At 53.2% G+C, this 12061-nt stretch overlaps 1 pseudogene; it reads left to right on the top strand.

Moving 5' to 3' along the window:
• Positions 1-3148: 3148 nt before the first annotated feature.
• LOC121852710 lies at positions 3149-4892 on the top strand (annotated as a pseudogene).
• The last annotated feature ends 7169 nt before the right edge of the window (positions 4893-12061 follow it).

The following is a 12061-nucleotide window of genomic DNA, read 5'->3' as shown; positions in this document are numbered from 1 at the left end:
CCACACCCATGCAGCCACACCCACACCCACACACACTCACACCAACACTCACACACACTCACACCAACACTCACACCCACATACACCCACACTCACACCCACACCAGCACACACCCATACTCACACCCACACTCACACCCACACTCACACCCACACTCAAAGTCACCCCCACATTCACACCCACACACACCCACACACACTCACACCAACACTCACACCCACACTCACACACACTCACATCCACACTCACACCGACACTCACACCCACACACACTCACACCCACACTCACACACACTCACATCCACACTCACACCGACACTCACACCCACACACACCCACACCAACACCCACACCCACCCACACCCACCCACTCTCACACCCACACTCACGCCCACACCCACACTCACACACACTCACATCCACACTCACACCGACACGCACACCCACACCAACACCCACACCCACCCACTCTCACACACACACTCACGCCCACACCCACACTCAATGTCACACCCACATTCACACCCATACCCACACACACACCCACACTCAAACTCACACCTACACTCACACCAACGCTCATGCTCACACTCACGCCCACACCCACACTCAAAGTCACACCCACATTCACACCCACACTCAAACTCACACCCACACCCACACTCAAATCCATTCACGCCCACATCCACGCTCACAATCACACCCACACTCACACCCACACCTGCACTCACACTCACATCCACACTCACTCCCACACTGACACTCACACCCACACACATCCACTCACACACACAACCAAACCCACACCCACACTCACACCCACACCCACAACCACACTCACACCCACACTCACATCCACACTCACGCCCACACCCACAATCACACCCACACTCACAATCACACCCACAGCCACACTCACACCCACATTCACACTCATACTCAAACTGTCACCCACAACCACACTCACACCCACACCCACTCACACTCGCACCCACACTCACACCCACAACCACACTCACACCCATACCCACACTCACACCCAAACTCACAAACACACCCACACTCACACCCAGTCACACCCACAATCACACTCACACCCACACTCACACCCACAACCACACTCACACCCATACCCACACTCACACCCAAACTCACAAACACACCCACACTCAAACTCAAACTCACACCCACACTCACACCCACTCACACCCACAATCACACCCTACACGCAAACTCACACCCACACCCTCACTAAAACTCACAGGTAAACTTACTCATACCCCCACTCACCCTCACCCCCACATCCACACTCACACTCACACCCAAACTCACACTCACATCCACACTCACACGGACACTCACATGGACACCCACGCTCACACCCATACTCACACCCACACCAACACCTAAACTCACACTCATACCCAAACTCAATCCCACACTCACATCCACACTCACACCCACCCCCATGCTCACACTCACATCCACGCTCACACTCATGCTCACACCCACACTCACACCCGTGCTCACACCCAAACTCACACACAGATACTCACACCCACACTCACACCCACTCAGATACTCACACCAACATTCACATACACACCCGCACTCATACTCCCACTCAGTCACACTCACACCCACGCCCAAACTCACACCCACGCTCACACCCACACTCACACCCACGCCCAAACTCACACCCACGCTCACACCCACACTCACACCCACGTTCACACCCACAGTCACACCCACACTCACACCAAATCTCACACTCACGCCCACACTCACACCCACGTTCACACCCACACCCACACTCACACTCACGCCTGTGGGTTCAGAAAGGTGACAGAGTCTGTGGTGGAGAGTGGGAATTTGTGGAGTTTGGGCAAGGACAGGGTGGGGTGAGAGACCCCCGTGAGTGGGGGGTATAAAGGGAAATACCGGAACAATCCTCTCCCACACAATCAGCAGAAGAAAGGAGAAAATCCCAGGAGGTGTAGAGAGGGTGAGAAGGAGAAAAAGAGGGGATAAAGAGAGAGGGAAGAAGGGGAAGGGTGGAGGGAGAGAAGGTGAGTGAGAAAATTGTGTGAAACTCATGTAATTTGCCCGTTGCAATACTTGTTTTGAAGGAGCATTGAGTGTCTGGTTTGGGCTGAAAAGGAAACTATTACTGTTTATTTTACTGTTTATTTCAGGCAATGGAAACGGACAGTAATATTGTCCGGATAGCTTTGTGCCTTGTGACTGCGAATTGTGTGTGTGTGAGTGTGTTCCCAGGTGCTGTGTGTGAGTCACCTCACCCCCACCTCACCTCATGTGAGGATTATTATTATTATTGGGAATGTATCACTGATAATCCTGGCATTTGATACAGCGTCTTATCTCAAACCACTCAAACGTCTCAAACCGCTCACAGACTATACTGTAAAGTGAATTGACTGTATATTTTGTGGGCAAAATGTGGCAGTCAATTGTGCACAGCAGCGTCCCACAGACAGCTGTGGATTGAGTGACCAAATTATTATTATTTAAATATTTATTTAGAAGGGATTATTACCCCCAGAAACGCGATCCGTCGACTGACTAACAACCGGGTTCCTACTTACTGCGGGTAAACAGGCGTGTGCGGCAGGGAAACTTACCTAATGTTTCACCCTGACTGACACTCTCTGAGCTCCAGCAATAACCTGCTCTGCACCAGTTACAGACCAGAGAATTGTCCCACAGCGCTCACACCACCAGCGGAGAGTGACCGTCTCACACACAACACCACGAGCTGTGCTTTGTGATCAGGAAGTGAGTGACACCGCAGGTTCAGCGCAGGCAGCCGAGCTCCGTCACCCACATGATTAGCGCTGCTCTGTGCCGGGGCTGCCGGCTGGGATGGACCTATCTGTTGCCTGGTTAAGGGCAGAGATTTTTCTCTCTGTTGCCCGGTCAGTTGATGGGGGCGAAGACACTTTAATGACCATTCATTTTCTCACAAAATTTCTCAATTTAATTTCTCCCACAAAATATACAGTCATTACACTTTTCAATATATCCCGAACAGAGCTTTCAGACGTCCCATCACCATCATAAACTACTGCAGGAACAGCCAGGAATAGTATTATGGTTTAATTACACACCTCCACGTCAGCCTCTGAGCTGCCACCCCACCCACTGCCACCCCGCCCACTGCCACCCCGCCCACTGCCACCCCGCCCACTGCCACCCCGCCCACTGCCACCCCGCCCACTGCCACCCCGCCCACTGCCACCCCGCCCACTGCCACCCCGCCCACTGCCAGCCCGCCCACTGCCAGCCCACCCCTGCCACTCCGCCCACTGTCAGCCCGCCCACTGCCAGCCCGCCCACTGCCACCCTGCCCACTGCCACCCCGCCCACTGCCACCCCGCCCACTGCCACCCCGCCCACTGCCACCCCGCCCACTGCCACCCCGCCCACTGCCACTCCGCCCACTGTCAGCCCACCCACTGCCACCCCACCCACTGCCACCCCACCCACTGCCACCCCGCCCACTGCCACCCCGCCCACTGCCACCCCGCCCACTGCCACCCCGCCCACTGCCACCCCGCCCACTGCCACCCCGCCCACTGCCACCCCGCCCACTGCCACCCCGCCCACTGCCACCCCGCCCACTGCCACCCCGCCCACTGCCACCCCGCCCACTGCCACCCCGCCCACTGCCACCCCGCCCACTGCCACCCCGCCCACTGCCACCCCGCCCACTGCCACCCCACCCACTGCCAGCCCACCCACTGCCACCCCACCCACTGCCACCCCGCCACCCTACCCACTGCCACTCCACCCACTGCCAGCCCGCCCATTGCCAGCCCACCCACTGCCACTCCACCCACTGTCAGCCCACCCACTGCCACCCCATCCACTGCCACTCCACCCACTGCCAGCCCGCCCATTGCCAGCCCACCCACTGCCACTCCACCCCCTGTCAGCCCACCCACTGCCACCCCACCCACTGCCACTCCACCCACTGCCAGCCCGCCCACTGCCAGCCCACCCCTGCCACTCCACCCACTGTCAGCCCGCCCACTGCCACCCCGCCCACTGCCACCCCGCCCACTGCCACCCCGCCCACTGCCACCCCGCCCACTGCCACCCCGCCCACTGCCACCCCGCCCACTGCCAGCCCGCCCACTGCCACCCCGCCCACTGCCACCCCACCCACTGCCACCCCACCCACTGCCAGCCCACCCACTGCCACCCCACCCACTGCCACCCCGCCACCCTACCCACTGCCACTCCACCCACTGCCAGCCCGCCCATTGCCAGCCCACCCACTGCCACTCCACCCACTGTCAGCCCACCCACTGCCACCCCATCCACTGCCACTCCACCCACTGCCAGCCCGCCCATTGCCAGCCCACCCACTGCCACTCCACCCCCTGTCAGCCCACCCACTGCCACCCCACCCACTGCCACTCCACCCACTGCCAGCCCGCCCACTGCCAGCCCACCCCTGCCACTCCACCCACTGTCAGCCCACCCACTGCCACCCCACCCACTGCCACCCCACCCACTGCCACCCTACCCACTGCCACTCCACCCACTGCCAGCCCGCCCACTGCCAGCCCGCCCACCCACTGCCACCCCACCCACTGCCACTCCACCCACTGCCAGCCCGCCCACTGCCAGCCCGCCCACTGCCACTCCACCCACTGTCAGCCCACCCACTGCCACCCCATCCACTGCCACTCCACCCACTGCCAGCCCACCCACTGCCACCCCGCCCACTGCCAGCCCGCCCACTGCCAGCCCGCCCACTGCCACCCCGCCCACTGCCAACCCGCCCACTGCCAGCCCGCCCACTGCCAGCCCGCCCACTGCCAGCCCGCCCACTGCCAGCCCACCCACTGCCACTCCACCCACTGTCAGTCCACCCACTGCCACCCCACCCACTGCCACCCCGCCACCCCACCCACTGCCACCCCACCCACTGCCACCCGCCACACTGCCACCCCACCCACTGCCACCCCACCCACTGCCACCCCGCCACCCCACCCACTGCCACCCCACCCACTGTCAGCCCACCCACTGCCACCCCACAAACTGCCACCCGCCACACTGCCACCCCACCCACTGCCACCCCACCCACTGCCACCCGCCACACTGCTACCCCACCACACTGCCACACTGCCTCTGCCCTGAACAGCACATCGTGGCTCCCAGGAGTGACAGTGACTCCCACAGGATGTCAGCACCTCAGCCGGGAGTGGTGGGGGTGGGGTGGCCTCTGAGGATAATTTCAGCCTCTATTCAGCAAAAAGCAGAGCTGGCCATTTGCTGGGATCTGATTAAACAGCTGAAATATTTTATTTCAATGTTACAGGATGTTAAGCCCTTACATGCCATACAGTACCACAATGTCAAGATGTGTCAAGAGGGTTTCCAAGCTAAGAGCAGCCAAGTGTAATGACTGTGTATTTATGTTAAAGGTCCCTCATACAGCCGTGAAGTGACCAATTGTTGGGTTTCAAATCTTCTGATTCTCAAATCTCAATCTTCCTGTTTTTGCTCAGGAGAGAAGGGAGTTTCTCTTGCCGATCTGACCGACAATCTCTCAAATAAAACCAGTCATTTACTTCATGACTGTTCCTGGAGTATTACTCTGCACAAATTGGTGCCGCGTTTTGCCTTCAAAATACACAGTCATTACACTTCTCAGTATGTTCTGTGAGTGCTTTGTACCGTCCTCCGAATGTGAAAGGCACTGTGTCAAATGCAAGAATTGTAATTACGTCACTGCATTTCACGATGGCTTGGCCAAAACTTGTTCACTCAGACCCTGGGGGCATTCACGTCAGTTAGGATTGGAATGGATAGCTCCCAGCCAGACTGAGCAGCCACCAGCAGAGACATGATGGACTGAATGACCTCCTTCTCTGCAGTAAACATTCCATGATTCAAAGATTGGTCCAGTCAACCCTGAAGGACACCCAGACACGTCAGTTTGCAGGTCTCGGAGGTGAATTTCCAACACAGAGCACGGGTGCAAGTCAGGAGCTATGAGTCTCAATTTCTGCCTCGTTAAGATTCTCTGCGTTGTAGTATTTGTTACGCTGGAACAGTGCTAAATGGACTATGTAGATCGCATCACTGATGGCTCTCAGCAACAGTCCTGGATGCACAGGCAGAATCAGGTTTGTGTCTCTGAGCGCACTGAAGCGAGTGAGCACGAAGATCTTTAATATTTGATTGTCTCCTGATGTGCAGTGAGGCACCAGATGGCATCTTGGCTGGTGAGAAAGATTGGAGCTGATAGCAACTCTCAGTGATGCGCCGTGTCCTTGATGCCTTCTGGCATGTGATGAGCTCACAGCTAAACACAAAGGTGTTGTGGGCTTTGGGGGTGGATCATGTGATGCCGACTCAGCGAAACATTCAGGAAGAGGGAAAAGACCCGACACCCACCACACTGAGGCTCCCACTTCCTGATCATCTCCCCAATCCCTCTCACTCCAGAACCACAATGACTGTCTCTCGATGCACTGATGGTGTCTTGGGTTCCTGGTCGCTCTCTCCTCACAGGTACAAACACAAAGATGATATTTAATGTGTTTAAATAATGTCTTTCTGTTGTGTACTTACTCCCTTATTTCTAAAATGCGTTCCCTGGTCCCTGCCATCAAACAAAATACACATTTTATTCCCTAGAACTGGCATCCTAGCAGAATATGGAATCCTGTAGCTCAGTGGTTAGAATACTCGCCTCGCAAGCGAGGGAACCAGGGAGCGATTCCCAGGCAGGGCGAAACATTGGGCAAGTTTCCTTTTCCCACACGCCTCTGTTTACCTAGCATTAAGTAGGAACGTGGTTGTTAGTCGATTGGCGGATCGCTTTTCCAGGGTTAATAATCCCCTGAAAAAAATTGTAATAATTTGGTCACTCAATCCACAACTGTTTGTGGGAATCTACTGTATGCAATTGGATGCCACATTTCTCCCACAATATATACAGTTAATTCACTTTACAGTATATTCTGTGAAATGCTTTGAGGCATCTCGAAGATGTGATAAGGCGCAGTATCAAATGCAAGGATTATTATTATTATTATTATTCCTCACATTGATAAATTTAAAACATAAAGACAACAGCAATCAATAACCCTTCGAGTTTGTGATAGCAAAGAGCGAGGATTCTGTGCTAATGGACACTCATGCCATTGTAGCCTTTGGACCCTGTTCCTCTGTTGAGAGGTTTTATAGCTTGATGGATGAGAATTGATTGAGCCCTGGCTTTGATTGTGTAAAATGCATTGATTACCTCTCATCTGAGAGAGATGATATGAATTTACAATTATGATTTAAATCAACTTATTTCCAGAATAAAAGAACAAAAGAAATTTAGCCCCACACTGTCCACACTGCCTTGGGACGTCCTCCCGACGTGAAAGGCGCTCTATAAATGGAATCTTGTTGTTGTGTCCTCAAAACAATAAAGGCACTCTATTGAAGTATCGTCAAAAATGGTGATTCATTATTGTCAGAGTGATTTGGTTTTGAGGCGAGAACCATCTCTCACTGTTGAGAATTGCTGAAGAGAGGCTGAGAATTGAAGACAGCGCAGTTTAAGGGGTTCCTTCCTGCAGCTCTCCAGAGGCCTCATTCCCCAGTAAGCTAACTCAGGTCAAAAAGAATTCCAGATTAAGCACCTGCTAAGCTCCTCTTACAGGCCTTGCAAACATCTCACCATAGACATTACTCCGCATCTCTACATCTCCTTGCCAAAGTGTTGCAAATACTCCCTGTTCCCTATAGTCATCAGTATTGTGATAGGAGCTGACAGTAGTTTGGTTTGGGTTGGACAGCACTGAGTTAGGTAGGTGAGGTAGGCTGGTTGGGTTGGGGAGGGCATGTTGGATTGGGTTGGCTTGTCCAGGTTAGGGTATCTGAGAGAACTTTGACATTTTGTGGTTTATCCAACATCTGATCTGGTGATCAGCTCCTGTAGTGGAGGCTACATGTCTTCCCATCACTTTACTGTCACTCCTGGTACAAGGCATCAATACTGATGTCAATGAAATACAATGAAATCCTGGTAAACACATGCTCACTTTACAAACTAATGGTCCACTTTGGTTGGGTCACTGTGTGGCTGTGTGACTGTGTGACTGTGTGGGCTGTGTGGCTGTGTGGGCTGTATGTGACTGTGTGACTGTGTGGCTGTGTGGGCTGTATGTGACTGTGTGACTGTGTGGCTGTGTGGGCTGTATGTGACTGTGTGGCTGTGTGGGCTGTATGTGACTGTGTGACTGTGTGGGCTGTATGTGACTGTGTGACTGTGTGGGCTGTATGTGACTGTGTGGGCTCTGTGGCTGTATGTGGCTGTGGGGCTGTATGTGGGCTGTGTGGGCTCTGTGGCTGTGTGGCTGTATGTGGCTGTGGGGCTGTATGTGGGCTGTGTGGGCTCTGTGGCTGTATGGCTGTATATGGCTGTGGGGCTGTATGGCTGTATGTGGCTGTGGGGCTCTATTTGGCTGTGGGGCTGTATGGCTGTATGTGGCTCATTGGGCTGTGTGGCTGTATGTGGCTGTGTGGCTCTATTTGGCTGTGGGGCTGTATGGCTGTATGTGGCTCATTGGGCTGTATGTGGCTGTGGGGCTGTATGTGGCTGTGGGGCTGTATGTGGCTGTACGTGGCTGTGTGGCTCTATTTGGCTGTGGGGCTGTATGGCTGTATGTGGCTCATTGGGCTGCATGTGGCTGTATGTGGCTGTGGGGCTGTGTGGCTGTATGTGCCTGTATGTGGCTGTGGGGCATGGGCTGTGTGGCTGTATGTGGCTGTATGGGCTGTATGTGGCTGTGTGGCTGTATGTGCTGTATGTGGCTGTGGGGCTGTATGTGGCTGTGGGGCTGTATATGGCTGTGGGGCTGTATATGGCTGTGGGGCTGTATGTGGCTGTGGGGCTGTATATGGCTGTGTGGCTGTATGTGCTGTATGTGGCTGTGTGGGCGTGTGATTTTGTTCCCAGGCCAATCAACAATGAAGGAAACTGTTTTGACCTAGAAATGTCTGGGGTAAGAAACAGGAGGTTGTGTTAATGAGTATTTAGCGGTGTCCCACCTGGCTGTGCCTTCCCATTCTCTGCACTCAATATACCTGATTTGCAATGAGTGACCTGTAACTGATACGATGTGTTGGGGTCTCTCCAGGGATCAGTGGACGGATCCTGGGGTTCAGGCTCCGAGCTCATTTCAGTTGTTTGATGAATCGCCGGGAGCTGCAGTAAGACGCTGTGTGCACATGTCACTTTGCTTCTGAAATGAAATGTATTTAGGTCACACCTTTAACCTCTCAGCAGCCTGAGCGCTTGCTGTCTGTTTGCTGCTCCCACACGTCAGCAGAGAGATTTATAAATGGGGTGAAACATTGATAGGAGTTTGGCCTCAATCGAAAGCAATAACAATGACAAGACCGCACTCAGAGCCCCGTGTCTCTCTCTGACAAGGTCCACAATCACTTTGGTTTTAATCATTCCATGAATTTTTCTGTTTTTCAATCTGAAAAATCTCAGTGGGAAAAGGTAAGATTACAGCACGGTTTAGAGACACAGTAACGCTCCCTCTACACTGTGCGTCCGTTCACACTCCCAGGTCAGGGTTAGAGACACAGTAAAGCTCCTCTACACTGTGTGTCCACACTCCCAGTAACGCTGCCTCAAGCCACCTCTTGGTGTTAATTAACACACGCACACACGGCAGTGTTGAGCCAATCTCAGGCTGACTGTAGAGGGAGACGTGTCACACCTGGCCTCCCGCACTAAGAATAGTTGCTGGGAATGGATATAAATAGCCTCCACGTCTTCTGCAGGAACATCGTTGCAACTGGGAGGAATTCATTATCCTGATGGAAGGATCTAGAGAGAGGCAGTTCCCCCCCCAACTCAGATGCAGATATAGTTTTGTGTAAAGGAAAGTGTCTGAGCACAAAGCTGCATCTTTGAGGAGTATATAATATAATAATAATTCTGGCATTTGATACAGTGCCTTATTATGTCTTCGAGGCATCTGAAAGTGCTTCACAGAATATACTGTAAAGTGTTTTTTTACATTGTATTCTGGGGGCGAAACGCGGCAGCCAATTGCACACAGTAGTGTCCAACAAACAGTCGTGGATTGAGTGACCACAATTGTTTTTGAAGGGAGTGACCTATTGTAAGAATATTAACAATATTCACAAGGTTGTAGCTGCTCTATGTGAAAGGCCACAGCTAAGGTGAAAATATTTCTGGCTTCACTAACTTTTCACTCCAGGTTCTGAACAGGATGGTGACCTAATGTCATGATGTGGGGTCTTGAAACCATAACCTTCTGAGCTCGAGATGAGAGCATGACAGACTGAGCCAGACTAGAGTAACTGAGGAGAATCTGATCCAGTTTAAAACTACTGACCTGAAATGTTCATTTAGATAGATATCGTGCTGAAACATTCCTCAGAAAATGAAAGTTTAGCCGTGTCTCAAAATAAGTGGATTATTAATCGGGATCTGGTCCAGGAGGAAGGCAGACCCAGTTTAAGGCTGCGCTGATATGAGTTTTCTCAGTGCTGTGAATTGACGTAAGCAACATTTAATTCTGGAAATTTATGAACCTTGAGACAAAACCAGGCACAAGGCATTCATTAGGGCAGCTTTTACACTACACAGGAGACTGCTACTCACCTCAGCAATTGCATCTGTGCCCTGAATCCTGCACACACAATGTGCTAACTTTACATTCCTCTCTCCTCAGTCAACTGGGAGCCAAAGTGAATCACATGCTGTAATGTACTCTCAAAGGGTCTCCAGGGAATACATTTCTCTTCCCTGAGAGAGAGAGGGAGGTGGGGGGGGGGGGGAAGAAGAATTAAATATCTTACAATGGTCACTGGCCCTCACTAGCTTCAGATTAATTCAAATTCAGCTCTGGAGAGCAGCCATAGAGAGAGAGCAGCCATTGAGGTCCAAACCTCTGCTGTTTGCCACCCCCAGAGTTCAGGTGCGGCCTCTGTTGTATCACACACCAAAGAAACCAAATGATCTGAAGCTGAATCCCATTCTCTGTGGCTCGAGCATCTCCAAGGTTACCGCTGTTCTTTGACTCGTGCAAAAACGGCTTCTACTCCAACATCATCTTGGAGGCTAAACACAACCCAAAAATCCTTTTTTCCACCACCCACTAACTTCTCCGTGCCCCCACTCAGGTCTCCTCAATCTTCGTATCAAATGCCAAGTGCGAGGAGGTCATGGACTTCTAAAATACTTAACATCCGCCAGGCAGCCTCATCCACCTGCCCCTTGTCACCCACCACCACACCCTCTCTGCCCCCCTCATCCTCCCCATCATCAGCTCCTACCACCACCCCCATTCTACATTCCTTCCTTCCCATCTCTCCCTCCTCCCTCTCACCCACCATCACCTCCATGAAACCCACCACCTGCTGCCTCGACCCCCTCCCCACCAACTGGTCACCCAGCTCCCCCTCCTCTGCCCACTACTGGCTGACATCATCAACTAATCCCTCTTCTCCGGATCAGTCCCTGCCTCCCTCAAAACTGCTGTCATCACCCCCCTCCTGAAAAAACCCTCCCGAGATCCCTCAAACCCCAGCCATTACCGCCCTATTTCTAACCTGCCCTTCCTCTCAAAAGCTTGTTGCCAACCAACTCCGCGCACACCTCTCCTCCCACTCCCTCTTTGAACCCCTCCAGTCCGGTTTCCGCCCACAGTACAGAGACTGCGATTGTGAAAGTCACAAACAACATCCTCTCTATCTGTGACCAGGGCTCCCTCTGCCTCCTTGTCCTCCTGGTCCTCTCCACTGCGTTCGACACAGTCGATCATTCTATCCTCCTCTACTGCCTCCTCTACTACTCATCCACCTCAGTGGGACCGCAGTCGCCCGGTTCGAGTCCTACCTCACAAACCGCCAGCAGTACATCTGCACAAACGGCTTCTCCTCCCGCTCTCACCCGGTTACCTGTGGGGTACCCCAAGAATCCATCCTTGGCCCCTCCTCTTTCTGATCTATATGCTCCCTCTTGACATGGGTACATTTCCA

This window comes from Callorhinchus milii, unplaced genomic scaffold (assembly GCF_018977255.1).
Source record: "Callorhinchus milii isolate IMCB2004 unplaced genomic scaffold, IMCB_Cmil_1.0 Scaffold1090, whole genome shotgun sequence".
Taxonomy (NCBI): Eukaryota; Metazoa; Chordata; class Chondrichthyes; order Chimaeriformes; family Callorhinchidae; genus Callorhinchus; species Callorhinchus milii.
The sequence above is the reverse complement of the archived record's forward strand: the minus strand, read 5'-3'. Positions and strand labels throughout refer to the sequence as shown.